Genomic DNA, 16,798 nt, shown 5'->3' on the forward strand with positions numbered 1-16,798 from the left:
CACAGAGAGAGAGAGAGAGAGAGAGGTCTTCTATCTACTGATTCACTCCTCAAATGGCCACAACATCAAGGGCTAGGCCAGGCTGACACCAGGAGTCAGGAGCCTCCTCCAGGTCTCCCACATGAGTGCAGGGGCCCAATTACTTGGGTCATCCTCCACTGCCTTCCCAGGTACACTAGCAGGGAGCTAGATCAGAAGTGGAGCAGCCGGGACTTGAAACAGCACCCACATGGGATGCCAGTATCACAGGCAGTGGCTTTTACCTGCTATGCCACAGCACTGGCCCCCACACTTCTTCTTACAAGGATGCCAGTCAGATTGGATGAGGCCCCTCCCTGAAGGTCTCTTTTAACTAAAATCACCTTTTTACACCCTTATTTCCAAATACAGTTACATTCTTATGTACTCAGGAGCAGGGCTTCAACAGGGCGTTGTGCTACAGCACCAGCCCCTCCAACTGTGTTTCATGCCTCATACTCTCTTCCCCTAACCAAATCCTCTCTATCCACCCAGGCTCAGCAGCATTCATTTAGAAAGAATACTACATCTAAAAAAGGATTTGTAAACCCCGGAGCGAGGTTCTGCCTACCCGAGGCCGCTGCTGTGTGGAGAGCCCCAGGGAAAGCCACCATCACCATGTCTGACCAGGAGGCAAAACCTTCAACTGAGGACTTGGAGGATAAGAAGGAAGGAGAGTACATTAAACTCAAAGTCATTGGACAGGATAGCAGTGAGATTCATTTCAAAGTGAAAATGACAACACATCTCAAGAAACTCAAAGAATCATACTGTCAAAGACAGGGCGTTCCAATGAATTCACTCAGGTTTCTCTTTGAAGGTCAGAGATTTGCTGATAATCGTACTCCAAAAGAACTGGGAATGGAGGAAGAAGATGTGATTGAAGTTTATCAGGAACAAACAGGGGGTCATTCAACGGTTTAGATACTCTTTATTTTTTTTCTTTTCCCTTAATCCTTTTTTATTTTTAAAAATAGTTCTTTTGCAATGTGGTGTTCAAAAAATGGAATTGAAAACTGGCACCCCATCTCTTTAAAATATCTGGTAATTTGAATTCTAGTGCTATCCATTCTTGTTTTCATTGTGCTGATTTTTGGTGATCAAGCCTCAGCCCCCTTCAGAGGGCCCTCTCTTTTTTAAGATTCCGTGTGTACACAGAGAGGCCACCTTTTTCAGGACTGTGCGTTTTCAGGCTTGTGGTGATGATTAAGAATGACTTTCCAATTGGCCCTGAGATCCTAACAGGTGATTGCTTCACTCCTGGACTGTGACTTTCAGTGGGAGATGGAAGTTCTTCAGAGGACGGAACTGTGGAAAAATGACCTTTCCTTGACTCAAAGCTATTTCTAAACATCTGACGGTCTGGACCAAAAGAAGAGGAATATCAGGTTGGTGTCAAGACGACAGATTTGGTGAGAGAAATGACTAACTCCAAAGATGGCTTCACTGAAGAGAAAGCATTTTAATTAAGATTAAAAAAAAATCTTGTCAGAAGATCCCAGAAAAGTTCTGATTTTCATAAGCAGTTAATAAAATTACTCATGCAGAAGTGTACAACAGAACACTGCTCCTTTTGATTTCATTTGTACTTTTTGGCCTGGGATATGGGTTTTAAATGGACATTGTCTGTACCAGCTTCATTAAAATAAACGATATTTGCAAAAACCATAAAAAAAATACTACATCTATAACCAGAAAACCTGTATTCAAGACTCAGATCTGCTAATTATAAGCTATATTACCTTAAACACGTCACTAGCCTTCTCTGAACCCATTTCTTCACCCATACATGGAACAAAAATATGTCTACATACCATATATTACGTGTACATTCTCAAAATGCAAAGATGGAAATGAAACGTGCTGGTAAAGTTTGCCTCCTCTAAGAAGCTTCTGTGACCTTTTCAGTATTTTTGGAAGTGTTTTCCTCTGTCCTACTCATGTGATGTGTGGTGGCTATTTAATTGTTCTCAAGTGTATTCTTGTTGATTTGGTTACTAGAATGTATGCTTCTGAAGTACAAGGAATGAGTTTTCTGTGTCTTTTTTTTTTTTGGAGGGGGCAATGATTGGGAAGAAGGCAACATTAATTTTTTTTTTTTTGACAGGCAGAGTGGACAGTGAGAGAGAAAGGTCTTCCTTTTGCCGTTGGTTCACCCTCCAATGGCCGCTGCGGCCGGCGCACCACGCCTATCTGAAGGCAGGAGCCAGGTACTTATCCTGGTCTCCCATGGGGTGCAGGGCCCAAGCACTTGAGCCATCCTCCACTGCACTCCCTGGCCACAGCCGAGAGCTGGCCTGGAAGAGGGGCAACTGGGACAGAATCCGGCGCCCCGACCGGGACTAGAACCCGGTGTGCTGGCGCCACAAGGTGGAGGATTAGCCTACTGAGCTGCGGCGCCGGCCGACAACATTAATTTTTGAGCATCTGCTAATTGCCAAGGGATTTAGGTATTATCTCGAGCCTAGAGAAACAGACATTATTTTACAGTTGAAGAACTGAGGTCCAGAGAGATCAAATGGCTTACCCAAAGTCACACAGCTAATAAGTGGTGGAGCCATAAATTGTATTCCAACCTCTAAACTCTAACCATATGTTCTTCCTACTAGTCCATCTCACACCCTCCTGTACCAGGCAATTTTTGCTGCTTTTGGAATTCTTGTCAGGGCTTTAATTACTTAGAGGAAATGACATTTTGATTAGCCCATGTTTTTGTAGTTAGAATGCCAAACAAACAGCTTCTGCTTTTCTCGCAGAAATTTATGGTAGTATTGATTGATAGCCAACACAATGGAAATTGGTTATCTTACTATAAATGAAACTAGTTTTATTTCATTTGTTTTTCCTGTACCATCTTAATAAGGAAATCAGAAATGATGAGGAAATGGCCCAGAGAGGGCAACTGACCTGCTGAAGATCACACAGTGAAAAGTGGCAAAGTCATTGCTATTTTCTTCAGTTACATTTTATGAACCGACTCTTTTACCTTAAAGAAGCAGCTTTGAGGCCCCAGAGAATTTTTTTTTTTTGAGTTCCTGCATGGAGCTTGAAGTACAAAGCCTCAAAGCTCACCTCACTGGTTAATGTCTGAAGGAACTGGGAGGAAAGGAGCACCAGGACAAACAAGCAAGTCTTCATGTATGACCTCCGTGAAAGCGAAGTTACGTTTGCTGGCTTTAAGTTTTCATCAATGACCTTTTCTTCTTGAAGCAGCCCTGAAAAATGGGAACTCACAGGTAGATTTTAAGGTTATTTTAAAATGAGTTCTCTTCCCTGGAACAGGTGAACAAGTCCTCTGATCAATTGCCTCCAGTTGAAGTTTATAAATGATGTTCAGGAAATGTCTTCATGGAAGACTGAACCAAGGGGACATCTAGATGAGGAATGAATGGTGCCAAAAGGCTCAGTAACTGTTACCATCTGTCTGAGGAGATGAGCTTCCCCCTGAGCGCTTGCTACCCTTGAGTGAAGACAGATTAGCTTTGGCTGGAAAAGCCTTCCCTCCTTGATTAGGGCTTCCTATTGAATTCCGAGGCAATGTGTGGGGCTTGTGTACTTCTGTGGGTATCACTGTGAACTGGCACGGTGCACACCACAGTTTCTCCAGCACCATATTGCGACACAGGGTTAATTATCTCATACATTGTGGTTCATGTGGAAGGATATTGTGTCTGGAGCCAAGAATGCCATACTATGCACAGATCTACTTGGAGCCACACATTTTCAATATCTGGAGGGGGAAAACAGCTCCAGCAAAACCAGCAAATAAAAAAAATACTTGAAAACCTTCTGTTAAATTCAAAAAGCCTCAAAATAGAGAATATAGTTCTATTTTATGTTTCCTAAGTCCTTCTAATAGGCCAAGTCCAATGCTTCAAACCTTGGTCATCTGAGCCAAACCTACATATCAGTCACACATCAAACAATCATTGAGCACCTATTGTATACCATGATCTGTGCTTGGCACTGAGAGACTACCAGGGACCAGGGGATAAACAAAAGGCAAACCTGAGACAATGTGTAACCATTAAATATTCTATCTGAATCCTGGTTTATTGGTTTTCATTTGTGACCTACACCAACCTTCACTGAACCCTGCTTCTGAATGCTGCCCACAGACTTGATCTGAAACTTATATTCAGATCAGTCCAAAGAACCTCACTCTGCCTTATTTCAATATCAACCAGTATCCAACCATCAAGAACAGCAGCCAAAACACATTTTCCTACTGTTAAAAAATATTTCTCTGAGTTTATTAAGAACCATTTTGAAAATTCATATAACTTGTCCCTGAGAATGGATATACCACATAACTATTGCCTAAAGCAGCCAGGGAACTCAAAGCTACTGAATCTTGTTATATGGAAATACAGTGGTTCCGTGCCCCACTATTGATCCACTTCCATTTGCCTGAGTGTGCTCTAACGGGTAGCAGCATACCCAGAAAGGGCTATTTTAAGGGACAGAAGATTTTCTTTTTTACTTTTTATTTTTAGTGCAAAATTCTTTGCAAGACAAAGCCAAAATGACTTTCTGCATGTCTTTTGTTTTAGGTCTTGAAGAAAGAACATTGATTCCACTCTCTGGAACATATTCCATTTCCTTAAAGAGCTTAGAGGCTTGGGGCTGGTGCCATGGCTCACTTGGTTAATCCTTCGCCTGTGGCGCCAGCATCCCATATGGGCGCCGGGTTCTAGTCTAGTTGCTCCTCTTCCAGTCCAGCTCTCTGCTGTGGCCCAGGAGGGCAGTGGAGGAGGGTCCAAGTGCTTGGGTCCCTGCACCCCATGGGAGACCAGGATAAGTACCTGGCTCCTGGCTTTGGATAGGCGTAGCTCCGGCCATAGTGGTCATTTGGGGGGTGAACCAACGGAAGGAAGACCTTTCTCTCTGTCTCTCTCTCTCACTGTCTATAACTCTACCTTTCAAATAAAAACAAAAAGAGAGCTTAGAGGCTGGAAGCTAGAAAAAAGGGGGGCACTGGATTAGGAATCAGAAAGATATGTGTATAGTGAATTGAAAATAGATCTTAGTTAAAAATAAGAATGATAATAAGAAAGAGAGGAGGAATCAGAGTGGGAATGTGGGTGGGAGTAAGGGTAGAGTGGGAAGAATCACTATGTTCCCACATGTATTTATGAAATGCATGAAGTTTGTATACCTTAAATAAATGTTTCTGGGTTAAAATAAAATAAAAAATAAAAGAACTATAAAAAAAGAAATATAGGAGAGTCAGAGCCCTGGCACTGCCACTAAGCAGTTGTACAATTTGAAATAAATAACACATTGTCTCTGGTCCTCAGTCACCCCTTCTCCAGCATTAGGGAGACAGGGCAGAACACAAGTGAAGGGACAGCTCTACTACTTACCAGGTGTGTGGGTTTGCAAACGTGACTTAAACTCCCTAGGCCTCAATTTCCTCAGCTGAAAAATGGATGTACAGTGTTTTATAAAGATTAAATAATACACGTTGGGGTTGGCGCTGTGGCACTGCAATGCTGGCATCCCCTTTGGACACCAGTTTGAGTCCTGGCTCCACCACTTCTAATCCAGTTCTCTGCTAATGGCTTGGGAAAAGCAGCAGCAGATGGCTCAAGTGCTTGGGTTTCCACACCCATGTGGAAGACCCAAAGGAAACGGTTGGCTCCTGGTTTCAGACTGGTCCAGGCCCAGCTCTTGAAGCCATTTTGGGAATGAACCAGCAGCTGGAAGATTTCTCTCATTCTCTCTCCCTCTCTCTCTCCCTGTAACTCTGCCTTTCGAGTGAATACATAAGTAAATAGTTAAAAAAGAAAACACATGTGAATGGTGTGTGCAGAGACCAGTACACGGTGATTAGGGAATACAAACAATTCTTGGGATTGTGGCTCTATGTTTCTGTGAACCAGTAGGATCAGTAAATATTTTAGTATTATTTTAAGTCAAAATCTTTATTTTCTTAAATATTATAACATTTATTAACTATCCATAGCATTGTAAATAATTGCTGCAAGTTGATTAATAAGAAAGTTCTTCAATTTTTTATCTCTGAAAAAAATTTTTCTCCCTGAAACTGAAAGAATAAGCAAGCAAATATTTGATGCTTTATGTCTACAGAATAAATAACAGAAGACAGAAACCAGTGATTCTCACGTCAGTTTATGCTTTTACCCATATGAAAGAAAAGGGTAAAGGATTTACTGCATTTGTCAAGAATCCGAAGACTTTTCTCTGTAAGCTTTGTAAATATAAGACAGAAGAAATTTACTTTGAACTATGGCTATGTTTTATCAGAACTCAGCCAGTGATGTGTGGTTTGGGAGGCATTCGTCTTATATGTGTAGTAGAAGAAATAGATTGAGGCAAGCAGAAGAGACTTTCAAGAATAAAAATCATCAAAATCCTCATCATAAACCCAGTACTGTATCTTAAAATGCTAAGCCCTTGTTTGTGTGTGCATATGCGTACTCCACATGGGCTAACACTTCCTATATAGACTTTAAAACTCAGAGTGCATTGAATCTAAAACAGAGCTTAGCAATTTTTTAATACCAATAAGTAATTAAAAGTGCTTTATAGTTATACAAGACAGTAGTCCCCGTTGTCCTCTGCATGAAATTTTTATGTCTTCTCCTTGTCAGCAAAATTGAAACCTAAATGGCCACGTGAAATTGTGCAAGAACTTGACATGAAAAGAAAGGATCTGGGGCTGGTGCCAGGAGATTGCATTTGGCCCACCTAGGTGGGTGTTATTGAAACTGTGTCTCCTGAAAAGCAAGCTGTGTGATAATTGCCTTTTTTGTCGGTTGATGAGGAGCCTCTTGCTCATGCTAATGTTTCCTGGGACAGGAGGGCCAGATCCAGTTTCAATGCAGCAGTTTCTTGGCTTTCATCTGACCTTAGTAGCACTGTCGCATCATTTGTCAGTACATGCTGGCAAAACTGAATGCAGCAAACATTTTCTATGTCCACGCGTGGAGGTGCGAGATGGGGTTGTCTCTTTAGACTGAATATGCACATAACAACATTGCTAAAAGCTTTGCTCTTTATCCATCTACATCTTCTATTACATATACTGAGCTAGTGACAGCGCAGGAGGTAATTGCCAGCCTGCCTGGAAGATCTAATTTGTGCATTAAGGTAATGCAGTCCTGATCTCACAGCCCTTGTGTGTTTATTGTTTCCTTCATATAACATTTTTGCTTGCCAGCCCATAAACCCATACTAACCACAATGAACTTATCATAGAGATGTATCACCCTCTAAATATGAAAGGAAAAAGAAATTTGAAGTACTTTCGAGGGCAGAAGGGATTCCAGAAAATGTGTTAGTGGTAGAAGTGATGGAAAATATGATCAGGTGTGACCAAGCTAGCAGTATTCATACTCAGCTAAGTAATATCCCTTTTGGATATGGATTAGAATACACCATTCCCAAATATAAATATTACATTTTAGGAGTGAGGATGGGCAAATATACAAGAAGATGGGGATGGGCATTTGGTATAGTGGTTAAGGTGCTGCTTGGAATGCCCACACCCCATATTGGAGTGCCTGGGTTCTAGTTTCAGCTCGGGATCTCTGTTTGTCTTTCTCTTTTTGTTTCTCTACCTTTGAAATAAATAAAAATAAACAAATAAACAAGAAGGTGACCAAAAAGAATAGAGATCCAGAAACCATGAGATACAAGAAATGGTGAAAATACTTGTATGTTTAGCTTGAAGAGAAGACTCAGCTAATCCATGGTGACTCTTTCAAGATTTGAAATGGAATCCAGGAGTATAGTTGTTTTGTACTACTCCAGAAGAAAATCTAGAATAAATAAATGAAAATTATAAGAAAGCACATTTCAGAAAAACAGGACAAATAAATAAATTCTTATAAATATGAAAGAAAATGGATAATTAATTCAACTAAATTAATTCAACTATTCAGGAAGTAGAAGCCTCTTTCTGTGGATGTTCAAGCTGTCTGAGCCTCTGGTAGAGCTGCTGTGGAGAGAATGACTGCATCCCCTGATTGGGTAACACCAAAATTATCACTTCAATACTATAAATTCCTTTTTTTTTTTTTTTTGACAGGCAGAGTGGACAGTGAGAGAGACAGAGAGAAAGGTCTTCCTTTGCCGTTGGTTCACCCTCCAATGGCCGCCGCGGCCGGCGCGCTGCGGCTGGCCCACCGCGCTGATCCGATGGCAGGAACCAGGTGCTTCTCCTGGTCTCCCATGGGGTGCAGGGCCCAAGCACCTGGGCCATCCTCCACTGCACTCCCGGGCCACAGCAGAGAGCTGGCCTGGAAGAGGGGCAACCGGGACAGAATCCGGCACCCCGACTGGGACTAGAACCCGGTGTGCCAGCGCTGCAAGGCGGAGGATTAGCCTAGTGAGCCGCGGCACCAGCCTAAATTCCTTTTTTTCTATGGTGTTAGTCAAGAACTAGAAAAGTAAAATCATGTGCCTCGATTAATTTGTCTACCCAAGCATCCACTCATTAATTCATTCAACAAACACTTGTTGAGTGGTTATTATGTCAGGCACTATGTTAAACAAAGGAATTTGTGACATGGAAATGTAAGATACAGAAATGTACATGGATGATTATAGTAAAAGGATAATGTGTCAAATGCAGATGTATGTACTAGAAAAAGAAAGGTTCACAGAGATATTATGGGGAAGTGCAATCCTGGAAGACTTGGTAGATGAGAAATCATGCCTGAGTAGAATCCTCAGGGATAAATTGAAGTTTTCCAGAAAGACAAGATAGGGAAAGTGGGAAGATAATAGTAAATAAGGAGATATAACACTATCCAAGTCCTCAAAATTTTAAGTGACTTGCCATTGCCAGAACAGGAAGTTTATCAGGAGTCTGTAAGGATATGGAATAAGGTAGGAAGCATGGAACAGGTCAGTCATCAGGGATTACTTCAAGGAGCATGAACCTTTATGGAAGTCAGGAAGCTGGGCACTAATGTAGCTTCCTTCTATGCTTGCCCTTGAATTTCCCTGTATAACTCTTGCATCTAAGTTGAAAGGTAGTCACAGCAAAACAGAATTAAAATAGAATTCAGTCATTGTCTGCTGACATGGTATCAGCTTAATCACAGTTCCAGACTTCTCTGTATCTGCTATCATTTTGAGCCTCTTGTAACAAAAATATCAAACAGAATTTTTTTAATTTGCTGCAAATTGAGCAATATTATATAGATTTCTAGGTTATTTCAAATGTTTATAGAAATATTATCTATGGCTGTTCCTTCATAGGAGGCCTGTCTCCCAGCTGACATGACACATTTGTAAGTTAAAAACAGATGGAATAATGTTAGAGAAAACAAAATTAAGTCCCTCAAGATTTTAGCATTTTTACATTTTTAAAGAAAGGCTCTTATCTCTGTAGAATAATGCAATTCAAATGGGCTTTAATTTTTGTAAAACCCTCATAATTATCCCTGTTAATTAGATGGTCAGTCAGATTTGAGGGGGAACAGGCTTATGAAAGTTTTTTTTTAATGTAACCTGCCATGTTATTACTTTCAAGTGTTGTACTTGAGAATCCTGTAAGTGCTTTAAGAAATCACACATTCTTATTTGAATGCAAATGATGCTGTGACAACAATTCTTGCAAACAAATGATTTGAATTGGGTTTTTAGTATTCATCCTTATTAATTTTATTGTTGTTCTAGATAGATCAGAGTGAGATTTTTGTTATTCATTTCAAAAGGAAATAATGAGCTCAGTTCCCCACTCCCTGATTTCTTATCCCTGGAATGACACAGTGAGAGCCAGGTCAAACCTCCTATGTATACAAAATCTTGAAAACAGGTGAGGAACAGAGAAAAGTGGGTTTTCTCAATATATAAGACAAAGAGGCACCTGCCTCTCCCTTCCTTCTGAAAAGGAGGGAGTAAAATCTTTGCTCTTTGGAGACAAGATGGTAAGGATCCTAGGTTCTTAAATCCTTTTTAAAATGTAAATGTATCTTTCCAGGGACCAGGTAAGTCTACAACTTTTATAACCTAGAAATGTCTCCAAAGTCCCTGGCCTCATTTGTCCCTGAAATGTAAACATACACCTCCAGAGTCTGATAAATCTCCCTGGAATTCTATCACTATCTGTACACTTATAAATTACCTTACCAAGGCTTACTGTTAGCCCAAGATCCCAAGTTAACAGCAAAATTTATTTAGGAAATGTGGGGAGCAACTGGGAGCAACTCGGACTAGACTAAGTTACTGGAATTAAGACTTATTCTATGCATCTGCTCTCCCACAATATGGCGCTGGGAGAGAAGAAAACAACTTCTACACAGCTGCCTCCAGTTCAGCCAATAAACTGTAGGACTTGCTCCTGATTGGAGGAGAGCAGCGTACTCGGCATGTGGGTAGCAGAGTTGGGATTGGTGGAAGAGGACTATAAAGGAGGAGAGAGACGGCATGCACCAGGAACATCTAGGGGGAACACCTGAGGAACACCTGTGCAGCCCCCGAGAGAGCCGGCCGGCGGTGTGCCGCTCCCCTGCGGAAGTGGGGAATGTGGCAGGGGGAACCGCCCTTCCACGGAGGTGGAAGGGACAGTAGCCAACCCGGGAAGGACCAGCAGCCAACCCGGGAAGAACCAGCAGCAAAACCGGGGAGGGCCGAGCAGACAAAAGAACAGCGCAGGGTCCTGTGTCGTTCCTCCACGAAGACGGGGAGCGACATAATGGTGCCGTGATTCGGATATGAAGCCTAGGCAGGGTTTAGTGTCGTTCCTCCATGAAGAGGGGGAGCGACATAGTGGTGCCGTGACTCGGATATGAAGCCTAGGCAGGGTTTAGTGTCGTTCCTCCACGAAGAGGGGGAGCGACATAGTGGTGCCGTGACTCGGATATGAAGCCTAGGCAGGGTTTAGTGTCGTTCCTCCATGAAGAGGGGGAGCGACAGGGAATGGGGTCGGAAGTGGAACAGCGGGACATGAACTGGCACCCACATAAGATGCTAGCACTGCAGGCAGCAAATTAACCCACTGTGCCACAACACCAGACCCAGAAAATTCGAGTGTCTATGGATCCTTGACAACAGTTGATGCTATCAGCCTGTGGGGAGCAACCCGGACTGGACTGAGTTACTGGAATTAAGACTTATTCTATGCATCTGCTCTCCCACAATATGGCGCTGGGAGAGGAGGCAACAGCTTCTACCCAGCTGCCTCTCACCAACTTGACAAGCTGCAGGACCTGCTCCTGATTGGAGGAGAGCAGCGTACTCGGCATGTGGGCAGCCGAGTTAGGATTGGCGGAGGAGGACTATAAAGGAGGAGAGAGACGGCATGCACCAGGAACATCTAACGGGAACATCTATCTGAAGGAACACCTGTGCAGCCCCCGAGAGAGCCGGCTGGCGGTGTGCTGCTCCCCCGCGGAAGTGGGGAAAGTGGCTAGGGGGAACCGCCCTTCCACGGAGGTGGAAGGGTCGGTAGCCAACCCGGGAAGAACCAGTAGCAAACCCGGGGAAGGCCGAGCAGACGAAAGAACAACGCAGGGTCCTGTGTCGTTCCTCCACGAAGACGGGGAGCGACATAATGGTGCCGTGACTCGGATATGAAACTTAGGAGGGAAGAAACGGGAAGAAGTGGAAAATACCGGAGAGAGAGACTAGCAAAGAACCTAGGGAAAAGCCAGACAGAAAAGGTGCCGGAAGAAGCTATTGAAAGCCTAGGCATAGACTCGGATACGGACTGTGGGAAAGAAGTTAGGATTTAAAGTGAAAGCAAGAAGAAACTTAGACTCAGATACGGACTGCAGGTTGAAAGCGAAAGTGAAAGCTAGAACAAACAGATTTGGATACGGAATGTGGGGAGAGGCCAGGAGAAATGAGGGAGGAATATTGTTGGAAGAAAACTTAGGGAAACATACCGGGTAGAGAAAAATGTTAGGGAGGATGAAGCCGCGAGTGCAGGCCGAGGTGGAGACGTAAGCCATCTTGGAATTCTTCAAGTCAGCCCGGGGAGCAAGAGGCGAAGATCTGGAACCAGAGGCAGAGACGTGGGCCGCCAGGTTGGAATTCGCCAGGTTAGTCCGGGGAACTTGGATTGAATGCTAGTGGCGGAGACGTAAGCTACGCTGTGTGACTTGCGGAAGCTGCCGCGTGCAGAGAGAGCACGGGGCGTGAATAGATAGGGAACGCGGGGCTGGCGCGAGGCCGTGGTGCGGACGCGAAGGGCGTGGAGACCACGGACTGTGCGCGCGAAGCCGAGCCGCGCAGAGCTGGGAGCCCGCCGGCGGGGCGAGGCGCCGGGAAGCCGCGCAGAGCCATGAAGCTGCCGTGGGGCGGCGAGGCGCCGAGAAGCAGCCTCGGGGCAGGCGCCGGGAAGCTGCAGGGATAAGGGAAACAAAAGTTTAGAAGTAAAATGAGAGAAATAGGAATGCTGGCAGATAGAAGTAAAATGGGAGAAATAGGAATGCCCGGAGATAGAGAAATAGAGAAAAAATAAGGCCTCCCCACAACATGGCAATGAGAGAGCTTGGATTCGGTCTGCCTGATTAGGGCGATAAGCACCAGCAGGCAGCTCGACCAGAGTATGAGCTGCAGGTCACCGAAGATAGGCACGAATCAACACCAATAAGCCTCCCCACAATATGGCAATGAGAAGGCTTGGATTCGGTTTGCCTGATAGGGCTTGTAAGCACCTGCAGGCAGAGCAGAGCATGCGCTGCAGGGCACCGAACACAGGCACGCATCAGCGCCTAAAAACCTCCTCACAACATGGCGAAGAGAGGACCCGGATTCGGTTTGCCTGATTGATAGGACTTGTAAGAACCTGTGGGCAACTCTAGCAAGCAGAGCAGAGTGTGTGCCGTGGGGCACCGAAGACAGGTGCGTATCAACGCCAAAAATAAAAAGAAAGGGGGATCTGTGGGGAACAACTGGGAGCAACTCAGACTAGACTAAGTTACTGGAATTAAGACTTATTCTATGCATCTGCTCTCCCACAATATGGCGCTGGGAGAGAAGAAAACAGCTTCTACACAGCTGCCTCCAGTTCAGCCAATAAACTGTAGGACTTGCTCCTGATTGGAGGAGAGCAGCGTACTCGGCATGTGGGTAGCAGAGTTGGGATTGGTGGAAGAGGACTATAAAGGAGGAGAGAGACGGCATGCACCAGGAACATCTAGGGGGAACACCTGAGGAACACCTGTGCAGCCCCCGAGAGAGCCGGCCGGCGGTGTGCCGCTCCCCTGCGGAAGTGGGGAATGTGGCAGGGGGAACCGCCCTTCCACGGAGGTGGAAGGGACAGTAGCCAACCCGGGAAGGACCAGCAGCCAACCCGGGAAGAACCAGCAGCAAACCCAGGGAGGGCCGAGCAGACAAAAGAACAGCGCAGGGTCCTGTGTCGTTCCTCCATGAAGACGGGGAGCGACATAATGGTGCCGTGACTCGGATATGAAGCCTAGGCAGGGTTTAGTGTCGTTCCTCCATGAAGAGGGGGAGCGACAGGAAAACCTAAGCTCTGCAGATACACAAAAGTATTTATATCCCAGAGTCAGGTAACGCTATCAATGAAGAGTATGCTATTTTTCGTCAAGGAGACATGCTTAATTAGCAAATCTTTTACCCTGTGAACAACACAATTAAACTTCAGCCTGGTATATTCTCATCATAATAAATGTAAGTATAATTAATAAATTCAATGAACACTGGTTGAGTGCCTACTATGCGCTGGCCCCGGTGCTAATGATGTATTTCACTGTAGGGTAAACTTCTCCCAGGGTTGGCAGGTTACTGTTGCCTATATACCTTTCTCTTCACTTGCAATGACTGTTGTCTCCAGCTAAATCAATTCTTGTTCTACTTACTACTCAAAAAGTCCTAAATGACCATGGTACAAAATAAAAGCAATCTGAAAAATTTAAGTAGATTTGGAACATTGTACTTTGGAGACAATTAAATTCAATCATTTTTTTCCTTGTACTTTGCCACCCTTCCTTATTACTTACGATCCTAACTACTAATCTTTGAGACATTCCTGTCTTCCTTCACTAAATTCAAGCACATTAATTTGCATGCTAGACTAACACAAATGACTTTCCAGATATAAGCCAAGGGAAGTTTTCTTCAAAATATGTCCAACTATTTAACAGTTTTGTTTGCCAAATTTTAAAGACCACTTTTGTGACTAAATCCATGATAGTTTAAAATTATGAGTTTTTAATAACTGGCTTCACCTTTAATAAGACAAAAGCAGAGTTTATAGTTTATAGTATCATAGGTAGTAAAAAGAAAATGACCATTCTGGGGCTGGCGCTGTGGCATAGCAGGTAAAGCTGCTGCCTGCAGTGCCAACATCCCATATGGATGCTGGTTCTGGTCCCAGTTGCTCTACTTCCAATCTAGCTCTCTGCTATGGCCTGGGAAAGCAGTAGAAGATGGCCCAAGTCCTTGGGCCCCTGCACCCATGTGGGAGACCCAGAAGAAGCTTCTGGCTTCTGGCTTTGGATCAGCTCAGCTCTGGCCATTGCGGCCATTTTGGGGAGTGAACCAGCAGATGGAAGACCTAATTCTCTGTCTGCCTCTCCTTCTCTCTATGTAACTCTGACTTTCAAATATAATAAATAATTCTTAAAAAAATAAAGTGACCCTTCTTTAATTTATATTTTTTGTATCATTTCATATGGTCATTTTAGAAAAAAAATCTTAAGTAGTTAATGAAAATACCCATCAAAAAGATAGCCTAGTGGAATTAAAGGAATGAAATTCTAATTCTAAGCATATAATGAATTCTTTCTTCTAAATCACTGGATTTAGGTCGGAACAATTAGAAATCAGTTCATTTTTTTTACCTTCCAATTAAAACATAAATGATTTTTTAAATGTTTTCATTCAATACTTCATGAATCTAATTATATACCTTTCCATGGTGATTCAGAACAAGTTAACAAGCTTTGCCAAAAATTCTCAATAATAGCATGTGTATTATTATTTTTCAAGTTTCAAAGAGTGGAGTGACTATGAGTTTTAGCCAAGTCCAAGCCAGTTATCTCTATGCAGCTAAGTGTTGAAGACGTGCCTCAACACACAGGGCCCTTTAACAAGACTGAGAAACTTATTTATTCTCTGTCTAATAATTAGCATGCTACTACACTAGTCATGAAATAACTTTGGTGTGCTTCACATACAAGAAAGAATATAGACTTTCTGGAATTCATTCAGAAATGTCATTATAAAAATAAACAGCCAAAACAATAGTAACAAGAAACCCTAAGGAGGGAAAATCTGATTTCCAGTCTTACCATATTATATATGCAAAAGGTCAAGTTTTTTACTAAAATATGCAAAACACAAGAAAGCATAATCTATATCCAAGAAGGGAAAAAGCATTCAACAAAAACTGTCTCTGAGGAAGCCAAGGCATTGGGCTTACTAGACAAAAATTAAATCAGCAAATTTAAACATGTTGAAAGAACTAAATAAAAGAAAGTATAAAAAATTAAAGAAAGCATGAGAATGAGCTCACCAAATAGAAAGTATCAATAATGAAGTAGATACAATGAAACGAAACCATATAGAAATTCCAGAGTTGAAAAGAATAACTGAAATGAAAAACCCATGAAAAGAGACCTCCAGGCGAGTTGAGCAGGCAGAAGAAAGAATCAATGGACTTGAAGGTAGGAAATTAAGATTAACCACTCTGGGGCACAGAAAGAAAAAATGAAGAAAATGAATAAAGCCTCTGAGATCTGTGGGACACCATCAAGCATATCATCACGCAAGTCTCAAGAGGAAAGGAAACAGAAAAGGGCACAAAGAATATTTGAAGAAATAATGCCTGAAAACTTTCCAATTTGCAGAATAAAAGAGTAACGTACATATCCAAGAAACTTGATAAGTTCAAAGATATTCACACTAGACACATGATAACCAAAATGTCAAAAGATAAAGACAGCAGCAGGCTTTTAAGACAGAAGTTAAAATAGTGCTTGGGAGGCTAGCATTCTATATAGGAGTGTCTGGGTTCAAGTCTGAGTTCATTTCTAACTGCAGCTTCATGTTAATGCAAACCTTGGGGGACAGCAGTTGATGCTCAAGCAGTTGGGTCTCTGTCACCTGAGTTGAGTCCCTGACTACTGGCTTTGCCCTAGCCCAACCATCGCTGTTTAAGCATTTGGGGAGTGAAACAGCAGATGAGAGATTTTTGTCTGCCTGTCACTCTGCCTTTCAAATGAAATGAAAACAATAAAATGTTAAAAAGAAGAAAAATAAAGACAGAATGTTTTTTAAAATATATATATTATTTATTTGAGAGGCAGAGTTGCAGAGAGAGAGAGGGAGAGACAAAGAGAGAGGTTTTCCACCCATTGGTTCACTTCCCAAATGTCCACAACAGCCAGTGTTGGGCCAGACTGAAGCCAGGAGCCAGAAGCCTTATCTGGGTCTCCCACATGGGTGCAGGGCCCCAAGCACGTGGACGATCCTATACTACTTTAGCAGGGAGCTAGAAAAGGAAGTAAAGCAGCTGGGACTTGCCTATATGGGATGCCAGAGTTGAGGGCGACTTAAGCTTCTATGCCACAATTCCACCCTCTTGAGAAAAGCAAGAGACATGACTTAGCTTGTGTAAAGGGTCCACAATAGTATTAAAATGTATATGAGTGAAATTGACATTTTCAGATTTGATTGTTGTTTATAGCTCTTGTCTATGCTCTGGAGGAGCAGTGGTTTTTCTACTTACTTGTTGAATTCTTTATTTAGTGGAGAGTTAAGCTTGTGATTGTAAAGTAAATGGAATGTATGCCATTATAAAAATTAAAAGAAAAATAAGAAACGAAAGAGA

General features: G+C 42.9%; 1 pseudogene; it reads left to right on the forward strand.

The window, feature by feature from the left end:
- The first annotated feature begins 589 nt into the window (after nt 1-589).
- LOC100353123 (small ubiquitin-related modifier 1 pseudogene) lies at nt 590-1,695 on the forward strand (annotated as a pseudogene).
- The last annotated feature ends 15,103 nt before the right edge of the window (nt 1,696-16,798 follow it).

The sequence above is a fragment of the Oryctolagus cuniculus genome, chromosome X, assembly GCF_051225735.1.
Source record: "Oryctolagus cuniculus isolate XC-2025 breed Fujian yellow rabbit chromosome X, ASM5122573v1, whole genome shotgun sequence".
In the NCBI taxonomy this organism is placed as follows: Eukaryota; Metazoa; Chordata; class Mammalia; order Lagomorpha; family Leporidae; genus Oryctolagus; species Oryctolagus cuniculus.